We start from the raw sequence: 12010 nt of genomic DNA on the forward strand, positions 1-12010 counted from the left end.
TCCCCCATTATACATTGTAAGATTGGGGTTTTTTTGAGTATTACCTTATTTTATAGTCTCTGTAGTAGGTTCAGGTATGTGTTCAAGTAAAGAGCTTTAGTTTATTAGTTTAATATGATTAATACTTAACTTTTCAATTCTATTACTGCAATTGATTCTGAACTTTACAAATAGATTGCAAGGCAGGTTTTCTGATGATGTGTCTTCAGCCTTATAATCAATATAGGTTTTTCTAGAGAAGGAAAGTCATGATCATAGGATAATTTAATTTATATTAGTTTGGATATATTTTTGCGTGGCTAATTTATCTGAATGTTGGTGTCAATTCATCTGGAAGCCACATTTCCCTCGAAGGAGGTGGAGACAACTCATGCTTTTCAAACTTTTAACTTTATTACAAGTTATATTATTCCTTTAATAATTTTTTTTGTTTTCTTCTGTCTCTGTGTAGATTTCAAAATGCAATTCTTTTCATGTTAAAGTACAGTGACCCTCTACCTTCTGGGAATTTCCATTTGTAGTTTGCTGTTACAATGCTAAAACCTCTGTAGAACCTGGATAGAAAAAGATGTGTTGAAATGGCAAGACATCTGTAGGCATGGGGTAGAATGCTCTCTGTAAATATTTTTGTCAATCAAAGGCCTCTTTAATGTTTAGAGATATGGAATCTCAGAGAAAGACAGGTGTGGAAGAACTGACAAGCAGGTGTATACTGCCAGAAGCTGTTGCACATAAAAATGTTCACATTCAGCTTTTGGTCAGAGTCTCTCTCTTGATTTTTTTCATTCTTTTCTCTGGATTAGTCTAGGTAGAGCAGTCTCACAAAGAACAGACATTAAATACTGAAAAGGGAAGAAGAAAATTATAACTGTCAAATGAAGATATAAATTTGGGGAATGTTCTTATCAGAAAGGATATGAAATTGCAGCATTCCTTCACAGATATGTAACTTTCTTTTCAAGGCTCTACTGATGTGTGCATTTAATTCTTCCTCCTTTATGTAACACTTGGAAAATGGCCTCTAAGTACTTTTCAGAGCAAATAAAGTGAGATCTCCCAATGTCAGGTTAGTGCTCTCATTCTTAAACCATGTATCATGTGACTGCAAGGATCCATTTTCCTTCTTTGCGACTGATTTTATTTTACTTTGGTGCACTACAAAGAAGTGGTAAATAATCCTCATCGATAGCTAGATGGGTGTTTAGGACTTTACAGTTCACAGATTATATGGATATGAACCCAGATCTAATCAGTAACTCTTCTGGACAGGAGGATGCTGATTCAGGGGAATACTGATGTACAAGCAACCATATATTGCCATATTTCCTGCTGCTCTTTATTAAAATTGAAGTAGTGGACTTCCAAAGACTTCAGAAATACACTACTCAGTTGCAGTCTGTAATACTAATCCAAAGTAATAAATGTTAATTAAGCATTAAGCTATTCCTTCCTGAAAAGTTACAATCAGTTTGGAGAATGCACAGGGGAAAATGTCTGGTGGAAATACAGCATTTCTTCTTAAATTCAGACTAACTCCTTTGCTGCACGCCTAATTTCTTATGCTGAAAGCTTCAACATCCAATGATTGCTGTGGCTGTAAAGGACATAGCTTAAATACACGTGTGATTTATTTCAATCAAAACCTTAGGAGTTTGAAACAATCTGAGCAATTTTAAAAAAGAATAGTCTCAGAAAAAAACACAATTTCCATTCCCAGCTATTCATCAAGTTGCATCTGTATCAGCTTCCAAACTGATTACCTGCTACCATCCAGGTAAATTATTTATGTGGAAAAAGGAAAAAAAAAAAAGATATTTCAATCTAAATTGCCTCAATTTCTGTGTTGAATGTTATGTACAGCATTATATGATAGTTTCCTCGGTGTGTATGTAGCCCACAGAGTTGTATAATGAGATGTTCTTCACTTTTTCACTGTTCAGTGTCATGCCAATCATAGCTCTGCCAGAAGAAATAATCTTCTTCCTCTGTAACTACTTTGGTGTGGTCTGATTTTGATTTTAAATCCAGGTAAATATTGCCTCAGGACACATGTAGGGTGAGAATGGCTGCATGAGAAGGTAACCAGCTTCACAGCACTGAAACAGCCCAAGTTTTGACAGGCGTTGCCACAATGCAGGGTGATGGGCCACAGGCACATGAAGGACCCACAGACCTGCAGCTGTGGAACAAGACAAGGCAGCAGGGCCACTGGGGAAAATGCTGAATTACAAAGTGGATGGGTCCTTCCAGTTGAAGCTGCAGAAAGGATGGGTAATTCTGGGATTGCCAATTACAAACTTCCTGTTCCAATATAGAATATATAGACATAATGGCAGTTGCAGTCTAACTGCTTTGTCAAATCCTAAACTAATTTAATTTGCTCGTTGTATCAGCTCTTTCTGCCCTCCGCAGCAGACTGCAATGTTGCCAGATTCATGCTAGCTATGCTCCATGCAGCAGGCAAAATAAAGGCAAGCAAAACGTGGATCAAAGTTCTCATTCTTGGAAGTTTACTTGAGTAACACTCTGCTACATTTGCAGCTAAACTGTGGACCAACCCTAAAAGAAGGTTAAGGGTATCGTCTGCAGTGGAGTGAAAATTTCTATTCCACAAAAACACAGAGAGAACAGAGGGTGTCAAAAGGGTTGAGAAAATCTGTTTCAAATTTAGGGAGAATATAGCACCTACAGCACTTTAAGTGAAGGCCTCACAAAGAAACAGGCAGCCAATCAAAACAATGCAGAATAATAGATGTATTCTGACTGAGGTATTAAGTCTTGTTTGCTCTGACTTTACTTTAAAAAAGAGTAACAAAAAGTGGTTGCAGGAGCTCAGTGTACTTGACAGGTAATCAATTTATTTCATGTTTGTAGACAGTAAGTACAACATGATCCTTGTTGAAGATAAGGCTCTTTGTTTTGTGTGCTTAACCAAGAATGATTTGATGATGATGCAGGAAAACATCAGCATATGTGGTACCATCTGGATATTTCACTCTAATTCTCATATGTGGGTCTGTGGCAACTATATTTATTTTTTTAAGTGATGCAAGTGGTGAATTGTACTGAATGTTTATTGTCTCCCATGATCTTTCTAGGTCAGAAAAAAATTATTCTGTTCCCATCTCTGTTTAAAAAAATATGTGTTCTGTAGATAACTGTTAAAAAGTAAATAAAACAGTGCGTGGTTCAGGGTATGGTTTAGTAGTGGCAGAGAGATAAGACCTAGAGAAAAGAACGAAAAGTAGACTTCTGTCACTGGTTGATGACCTGGTCAGGAAAGTAGGATACCTTTCAGCTGTGTGTTTACTTAACTGCTGAATAAATTAGTTTGCTGGGCATAGAGATTAGAGAAGAGCTAGCCGGTTCTCCTGAGCTCTTCATTTGAAAGCAAAATATGAGTAGTTTTGTCTGCGGGTATCTGTGTCCAATACCAATAGAGGTTTTTATGACTTTATAAAATTCTAATATATAAAACCAGGTTTTTACTGTTTTTTTCTTACTTATTTGACTGGCTTGAGAAGACTTTTGATGTTCTTTTCAGTACTTATAATTACAAATTGATGATAGTCATCAGTAGTGGCAGCAGAGAGGTCTTTACTGGTCAGTGTTGTGTCATTGCCATAACACTGAGTGGATGTTCCCAAGAGCCTTTTCATTACCTTTAGACTCACTTTTATTGTTTAAGAAGTTAAGTTAAATTCTTTCCTCTTCTGATCTTACATAGCCAGGAAGAGATAAGACAAATTACACAAATTGTTGCAACACTTACAACTTACAGGAGTATAGACTTTTATGAGTCAAAACCAGAATCAAGTCCTGCATATGTTGACTGAGAAAACAACACTGCATGAGAAGAGTGAGGTATATTGACAGTGTTTTCAGCTCTAAGACACTAGGGTCTGTGCTCAAGCAATGGTATAGCTGCATCATGACTGAGCAGGATGTTATCAATAGGACATCACCTGACATTTGAGCAGTTTTTAGGTGTTCTGTTAGGTGATTAGATTTATGAAATTTACATGTTATCCTTATGGTACAGACCTCTGCTCACAGGAGAAAACCAGAAGATTACTCTGCTTGTTTTCAGAAGTGGTTGCTTCTGATTCATGCTAAAAGGTGACTATCTTGACATTTCTGAGTGGTAGCATAAGGAGCATAGGCATATTTTACTGTGCTTTGGCAGTAGACAGATGGAGACAGGATTTTGAGCCTAAAGTTGCTAGACATATCCTCCAGGCAGCTTCCAAATTACTGAATGTTCTTGAATGCTAATACTTGCCTTCTGACCTTTGCTGGCAAACACAAACAGCATATATGTCCATTCTGTGACTCTACATTCAAAGGGGCTGATATGTCCTTCAAAAAAAAAAAAAAAAAAAAGGAAGAGCCTTTAGCTTGAACCAGCATCATCTGAATTTGTGTTAGGAGCCCAGAATCTGAAATAAGGCATGGTAGATCTAAAAGCAGTATCATTTATCACTTGTTACAATGAAATAAGTAGGTTAGTAATTCAGCTATTGAACTGCAACTCAGAGCAGAAGGGAGATCAATAAAAAACATAAAAATTTCCAAGCCTTGCCAAAAAAGTAATAACTATGGCAGCTGACCTGAACAATGCATAATGTTGCCCTCTTTTTAAGATTGATACTTGTGTTATCTTCTAAATGTGATTTAACCATATGAGAACCCAGAACACCCTTTCAGCGCAAACCTCTGTGGAGTACTAATAGCTTAGGCATAACATCTGTCTAAAAGAATAACTAAGGAACAAAAAGTCTTAGTGAAAATCTTAAGAGCAAGATAATACATTAATATAAAACTGAATTGAATGTCTTACATTTTTGTACACTGAGCACCTGTCAACCTAAGATGAAGATAAACCTAAAAAAAAATTACCTTAACTGGACAAAACGTAGGTTAAATTTTCTTGCATTGTTGCAGTTTTTTAACAATAACTATAATTTCACAGTTTAGTCTGCTCTATTAGGAGGGTGTCCTGTGTAAATTTCAAAGGTGAGAGGACTTTTTCAATTGAAGACATTTATTTTTGCCATCTACAGTCATACAATTGATAGTGCCTGTACAGTAGAGGTGGCAAGGAGTTACCTTTCATCTCTGAATTAGTTTAAGCTCTTTTTTGAAGACAAACCCATGTTCAGACTATAAAAACAACATTTTGGTTGTCTATATAACATGACTTCTTGATTTAAAAAAGAAACATGACAACAAAAACCCAAAATCCCAGACACTTCTTAAGATATCTTTTTTTCATTGGCAGTATTATTTAACTGAACAAGTTTTAGGGCTAATTTACATTCTAGTTAAGATATTTTGATCAAGAATATGTTTTTTGTTGGTAGAATTTGATACTAGCTATGAACAGTTGCTAAATTTTACTGAAAACAGAATTAGATATTAATATTGCTTATTCTTCCTGGATTAATTGTAGGTTTAGAGACTGATTCGGTACTATATTAGGGAGTATTTTTGGAATATGCATGTTTGTTAACATTATTCAAAGTGTATAAGCATACCTGAACATTCTTCTTTCTTTCCTTACCAAGCAATATTTAAAACAATGGTTTTCTCTCTGAGCTTGGTAATGCAGTATTTTGCCTTTGACTGGATAGGCTGCCTTTCTTAGACTGGTGTCACAAGTGTTTGTGACCACTCAAGTCAGCAAGTTCATTATGTTGTTTCCTTTAATTGTTCTTAAAGCACTAAATGTATATGGAAAAGTACAGGAAAAATACAATTATATACAGCATTCCTACTGCCAAAGTAGCACCACATGGAGAAAATCAGAAGTGGCAGTCTTGGAAAATAAAAGGAATAGTTAGAACCTTAAAAATTCCACCCATCAGAAATGTATCTCCAAAGTTTAAGAGCTAATTTATCTCACTTGCATTGGGAAAGTGAAGCAGAAAAAAATCAGGGGATTGAAATGGGCTCAGTAGTGTAGGAGGGTTTGGAGATGTGTGAAATTATTTTGATTAGGAAAGTTAAAATAGGAAGTGCAATATACATCAAAGATCTAGGCAGGAGAAGGACTGGAAATTCAAGAATAGTTATTCAAATGGCAAAGTATGATGAAGAAACAAAGGCATTAAGTGGTGATAATATTTTGGCAGCTAAGCTCATGATAAAATTTCTTGATGTATTGCTAGGGATTGCCAGTGTTTGAGCATTTTTTCCAGTCCAAAATCCACTTATGGCCCTGCCAATTGATAATTTAAGTCAGTTCCCTTTCTTGCTTTAATTTCCTCTCAGAGAATGAGGAAAGAAACACGAACCTGAATAATAGAGGATTTCAGCTCTGAATTAAATTTTCAGGGAATTATGTTTTTTTCTATTTTTTGAGGAAATTCCCATGAAAGGGACTGACAAGAGAAAGTAAAGGTCCTTATATAATTTTCTTCTCACATATTATTGACAACAGCAACATCTTTAGGGGAGGCAGGGTTAGGACACTGACATTCTTCCAGAAGACCTTTAGCCCTGACTTCTCATAAGGACAGCTCAGGCAATTGTAGAAAGAAAGACCCTAGACCTTTATTTTCTTTGCTCAGTGATTTCAAAACTTCCCTTGCCTTGTAGCTGCTTCCTCGGTTTTTTTCAGAGACAAAATACATGGAACTTAGGAAGTGAGGGAAAAAACTTTCAACCTTGCTCACCCCCCTCCATACCACGAGAAACAGAAATCTGATGTGGACTTAGAATAGCCTTGGGAATGGATTTATTTAATAAAAGTAAACTCAATTAAGTCACTAGATAGGAAAATGCATCTTCTATGCAGTTTTTCACTACATATAATCATATAATTAGACAACATTAGGTAAAACAGAAAGGCATACCTATATTTAGGAAACAAATACTGATCCTTTTCAGTAATTAAAAACAGATTACATGACAGATGGAGATATTCTGTATGTGAAATATATATGTATATTGGATTACTGATGGCAATTCCATAATTTTAATGGAAAATATGATGTCTGGAAATGTAATATCATAATTGTTGACTTGTAAACCAAAGAAATTACTTATGTAGGTCTCAGAATTAAATGTAAATAGTCACACCTAACAATGTAATTTTGGATTTTAAAACATTGGGAAACTGCAAAATGAATATGCGTTGGCATAATGAATTCAAGAAATTAACTTTAATTTGGCAAAAAAACCACAGAGACTGTAACTTGCAAGTACAGGTTGATGAAATGCAGTGAATTTATTTCCTGTCCTCATTATTTTCAGGAAATGTTGAATGACAGAACAGCAAGATTTATAGTGGCTTTATTAATATACTCTTCGTGTTTAGTTTTTAATTTTAAAGAATACCTATAAATTAAAGGAGAAATTGTTTAAAATAATATTTTTTTACCTCTTTTTAATGATCATATGGGATAGCAGAACCCTCTTGGTAAAGTAGGATGCATTTTAGACAGAGTCTGTTGAAGAATCCACAGATTGATCAAGGAAGTCTTAAAAGAGATTTGGCAGTCAGGGTGTGCATGCAGAATTTATGGGATCCCTTCTGTTCTCCTCGCCAGTGGGAAGGAGGTGTCTACAGCAATACGTTTTGGAAACTGTGAGCTGAGTTGCAGCGCCTTGCTCAGAGTCAGGAGGATCCCACTGCAGCTCATTTCTCAGTCAAATGGAGCAGCAGCCCTTGGGTTTCACAGAGCTGCCTGGCTCCCAGACGTTCATCAGCACGGCTGTTATTTAGCGCCTTAATGCAATATTTGCCACAGGCTCCCACGGAACGGGAGGTGGGAATGGAGGTTTGCTGTGGCACTGGGACGTGCTTGGGCAGCACAGCCCTGCACGTGTGGGAGAACTGAGCCATGGGGCTGCAGCTTCTGCAGGGCAAACTGCGCTGGAATCCCTGACACTGCTTCCACACATCCCCTCTGGGGCATGGCTGGAGCTTGGGTTTGGTTGGGTACATGAATCCGTCAGCCTGAAACAGAAGGACCATGCCCAAGTGTTCAGTGAAGGAGTCAAAGGTGGACTTTGAGGGGACAGTGGTGTTTTCTCCCCATTTTCTGCATTTGGTTTGCATCCTCCTCTCAGATCATGCTTACAGAGGGTTTAGTAATGTTACAACCATAGCTGGTATCACAGTCTCAACATCTCTGGAGTAGGAGAGACAGGAATCTAATACCTTTCTGTGCTTCATTGTAAAAGCTGCCAAGATATTGCTGCTTTTCACCGGAGAAAGACATTGCTATTCTTTCTTTGTCCTCTCTGCCCATACTTTAAGATCTCACTACTTACAGATTTGATTTTTAACCTAAGATTTATAATAAGGTAGCTCATGACTGTCTATATATTCTGCCTGTAATCTATTAAAAATACTTTAAATTTTGTGACATGACTTTAAATTTATAGAAATTGTATATATGTGCACCTGTGCATTCTTGCTTGTTAAAAGAAATGTGAAAAATTTATTCATCAGTAAAGCTCCCTCTCTTGTGTTCTGAGAACCCAAATTCAGCAATGTCAGGAAAATGCTGAGAGAAAATGCAGCTTTTAATAGCTCTGTCAGTGATTGCATTGTAATAAAATTCACTTTCATCCTTATAAATAAACATTATATATATGCTTACGACAGAAGGAAATGACAGAATAAAGTCAACTTCTATAATTGAGAAATGTGTTTCAGCTACAGACAAACTGAAAGAAAACTTTAATCAGTATAATCACAGAGAATTTAAAAGAGGATAATTATAAATGAGCAGAAAATGTCAGGGTTCCTCCTTATATTCTTCTTGCTTCAGATTAGGTATGAATCAAATGACTGCACAATAAAACTGTATCTCAGGGGCTGTTCCAAATATAGTACATTTATATTGTGGCATTAGATAGTATTTAGTTTCTCATGCTAATGAACTCCAGTGAACCCCCTGTTTCTCTAACAGGATTAGATGTATTAGCCATAATCACTGCAAACTAAAGCCATTTCTGGGCATCTGAATAAAGAACAACCTTCTTTTGAAACATACTAAATACCAGTAAATTTTTTTATTTTAAAAAAGGAGTCAAGGTTGCTTAACCAACATGAAATTGGTCATTTATACGTAGTGTTTAAGAGTGGATTATACACTACCAAGTAACCTAAAGCTAATTTCATGACCCTTTTCTGCCCCCATTGATGCAAAACTGTGTTAAATCAATAGATTCACGCTAGGGTAAATGATGTCCGTATTAAGATTGATTCAGACTTCAGTGCTATAGGGAATATTACTGTGGTGTATAATAATCTATTTGGAACAGGGTCAAAGTAATGCTTTCTTTGGTGTCAAGCTTTGCTGCATCTGATTTACATAACCTATGGCTCTGCATTGCATAAGGGGACCTTCTGCATTGCTTCCCTCAAGTAGCAGCAAAACCCAGACACAGATAGAAGGTCTGGCAACAGCTGCTTTTCCACTCACACACACATTTTTTTTCCATAATGCATTTCCTTGGTGCTCATCACTGCAGTATCTGAACATGGTATATCACATGAAGAAATTAATTTTTACATACAAGATAAGGAAAAGTAACTCAACCTGAGGTAGCGAGGTGCTGGAGGGCTGCCAGACAGGCTGTCTGCTGCTCTGGGCTGTGCACAGCCTGACAGTACATCCCACCTCACAGTGAAGTCAGCACACTTGGAGGATTATTGGCAGAGCTTCGCAGATTTAATTGCTGTCAGCATCAAGTATGTTGCTGGAAGACTCTGTGATTTTGTAGCTCAGGAGAGGCGTGAGAAGAGGAAGCACTCAAAATTAATGTGACTTTTTGCAAAGTGTAGCATCACGAACCTGAGCAAAAGTGACAGGATTTGGTCCTTGAAGTTAGCCCAAGAGTGATGCAAACCAATTTTGCGAAAATATGTGTAGGAGTTATGTAGGAGAACATAAAACATTTCAGTGAAGTGTGGTCATTTGCATCTTGGGATCTAGCTAATCTTGGAATAAGGATGTTTAAGGGTAAATGAATATTAATAGTTTTGGGCAAGTACTTCAATAATTTACTAGAGAGCTCCAGGTAAGCTATTATTCAATAGGTTTTTTTTAAAAAAAATTAAATATTCCTTCTGAATTATGTCACATCTATTTGCAAGGTCTCTTACATTGTCTAAAAAGCATTTTAAAATAATGACTATATTAAAATTAATTTATATGTAACTCATATAACAAGGCTTATGAACCTTATAAAAGATTGGGTCATATCAGAATCTTCTCAGGCAACAACAAGTTATCCCTGCAACACACAGGCTCCAGAGTTACCTCTTGTTCCAAATGTGCATTTTCAGCCCCCTTCTCTGGACACACAGAGGCATTTCAGTTTTGACATTGTTGTGAAACTTTTCTTCCCCACAGTACAGGACAGAATTCAGAGCTCACAGAGAAAAAGGAACACAGCAGAACAGCAGCCTGTAGCTTTTTCTGGGTCTTATATACACACTTTGTTCTGAAACACTGTTTCAGCATTTAATATTGAAGAATAAGTTGCATAAAATGAATGATAGAGCCAAGCTCCTAGAGCCCAACTCTCCTATTCTTTTAAATGAATATCAGGTCAAGTCTGATGCATTTTTTCAGCCCACAGTAACCTGAAATTTTGGCAGTGTTAGATTTTCAGCAGGGGAGGAAAGCAGTACCTCTCAAGTCTCAGAGCAGCCTTTTGCCAAGGGGTAAGACAACTTTCCAAGAAGATAGATATGCACTTAAACTCTCTTAAGGCAAGTGAATCTGAATGTCTTGGTTTTGGGTTGAAAGCTGTGGCCCGGCTAATGAATCCTCTTATAAAATTGTTGCTTACTTCATCATGCATTAGAAAGACAGAATCACTTTTTGGGTTTTATTAAATAAAAGGTGTGCTGTTGTATTCATTACATTGAGCTGTTATTTTCTTGCCTTGGGAGTAATATAGAGTGGGTCAAATCTTACAGCTCAGAATGGGCTTGGATTTATTAAACACACCTTTCATTGTTTCCCTTAGTAGTGGAACACTGGCATGGGTGGATTTTATCCTAACTTACACAATAGATCATGTATCCAGAATTAATAATATGAACTTGGTGTATTTCCTCAGATAAAAATGTCATGGTCCGTATGTAAACGAGACATATAGATGTCAAGACATATAGAATCAAATAATTCAAGAATTTATTATGGAAAAAACATTCAGAAAAAGGAATAAAATTAAGGCTTCCAGAAAGAAGGCATTTTCTTTTTCAAGTACTAAAAAAGTTAAGTGATGTCACAGATAATTCTGATGAATCCTTTCATGTCTCCATCTGTCAATGCTAAACATTTTCCTACTGCACTACTAAAAAAATAAAAAGGGATAGAGGAAAGAACTTGGGTCCCTATTTTTACAATCCTTTGTCCTAAATTTTCTCTTTGCTGCTTTTTACTTGGTGCTTTTTTGCCCTCCATTAAGCTAACTAACCTATTTCCTTCCAGAAGCACAGCTTCAGTGTTTCTTCTGAAAACCCATCTCTTTCATCTCAGATAAACATCTGAGCTGCAATAATTATTCTAAACCTCATAGAATTTTTTCAATAACTTATTTGAGCAGAAAAACATAATTCTTTACATCATTTTTACTGACAGAAGAATTGCAAGCTGAATCTCTTTTAGATAGACCATGGTCTCTCTGGTCCATGTAAGCCAGTCCTAATTTGCTAGACTATACAACTCTGCAAACAACTTTGCCCTGATTTTTTGCAGTTTAGTCATTGAGAACACCATATTCTTCTGCTGAGGAGACCATTAAAAACCTTACCCTCCTAGGTCTGCAGACACAATTGTGTAAAAGCAGATGGTGTGACTTTAGCATAGCTGCACAGTGCCTACAGCACTGAGACAAAACCACATCACTCTGTTACTGATCTGCTCTTCCAGGGAGTGGAAAAAGTGTTCAGTGGTTGTGCAGTTAGGCGGGTTAGAGACCAAAAATATTTCTGTCTACTCCAGAACCTGAGGCTATAACCTCCCATAATATTAGAAAG

Source organism: Lonchura striata, chromosome 4, assembly GCF_050655825.1.
Source record: "Lonchura striata isolate lonStrDom1 chromosome 4, ASM5065582v1, whole genome shotgun sequence".
Lineage (NCBI taxonomy): Eukaryota > Metazoa > Chordata > Aves > Passeriformes > Estrildidae > Lonchura > Lonchura striata.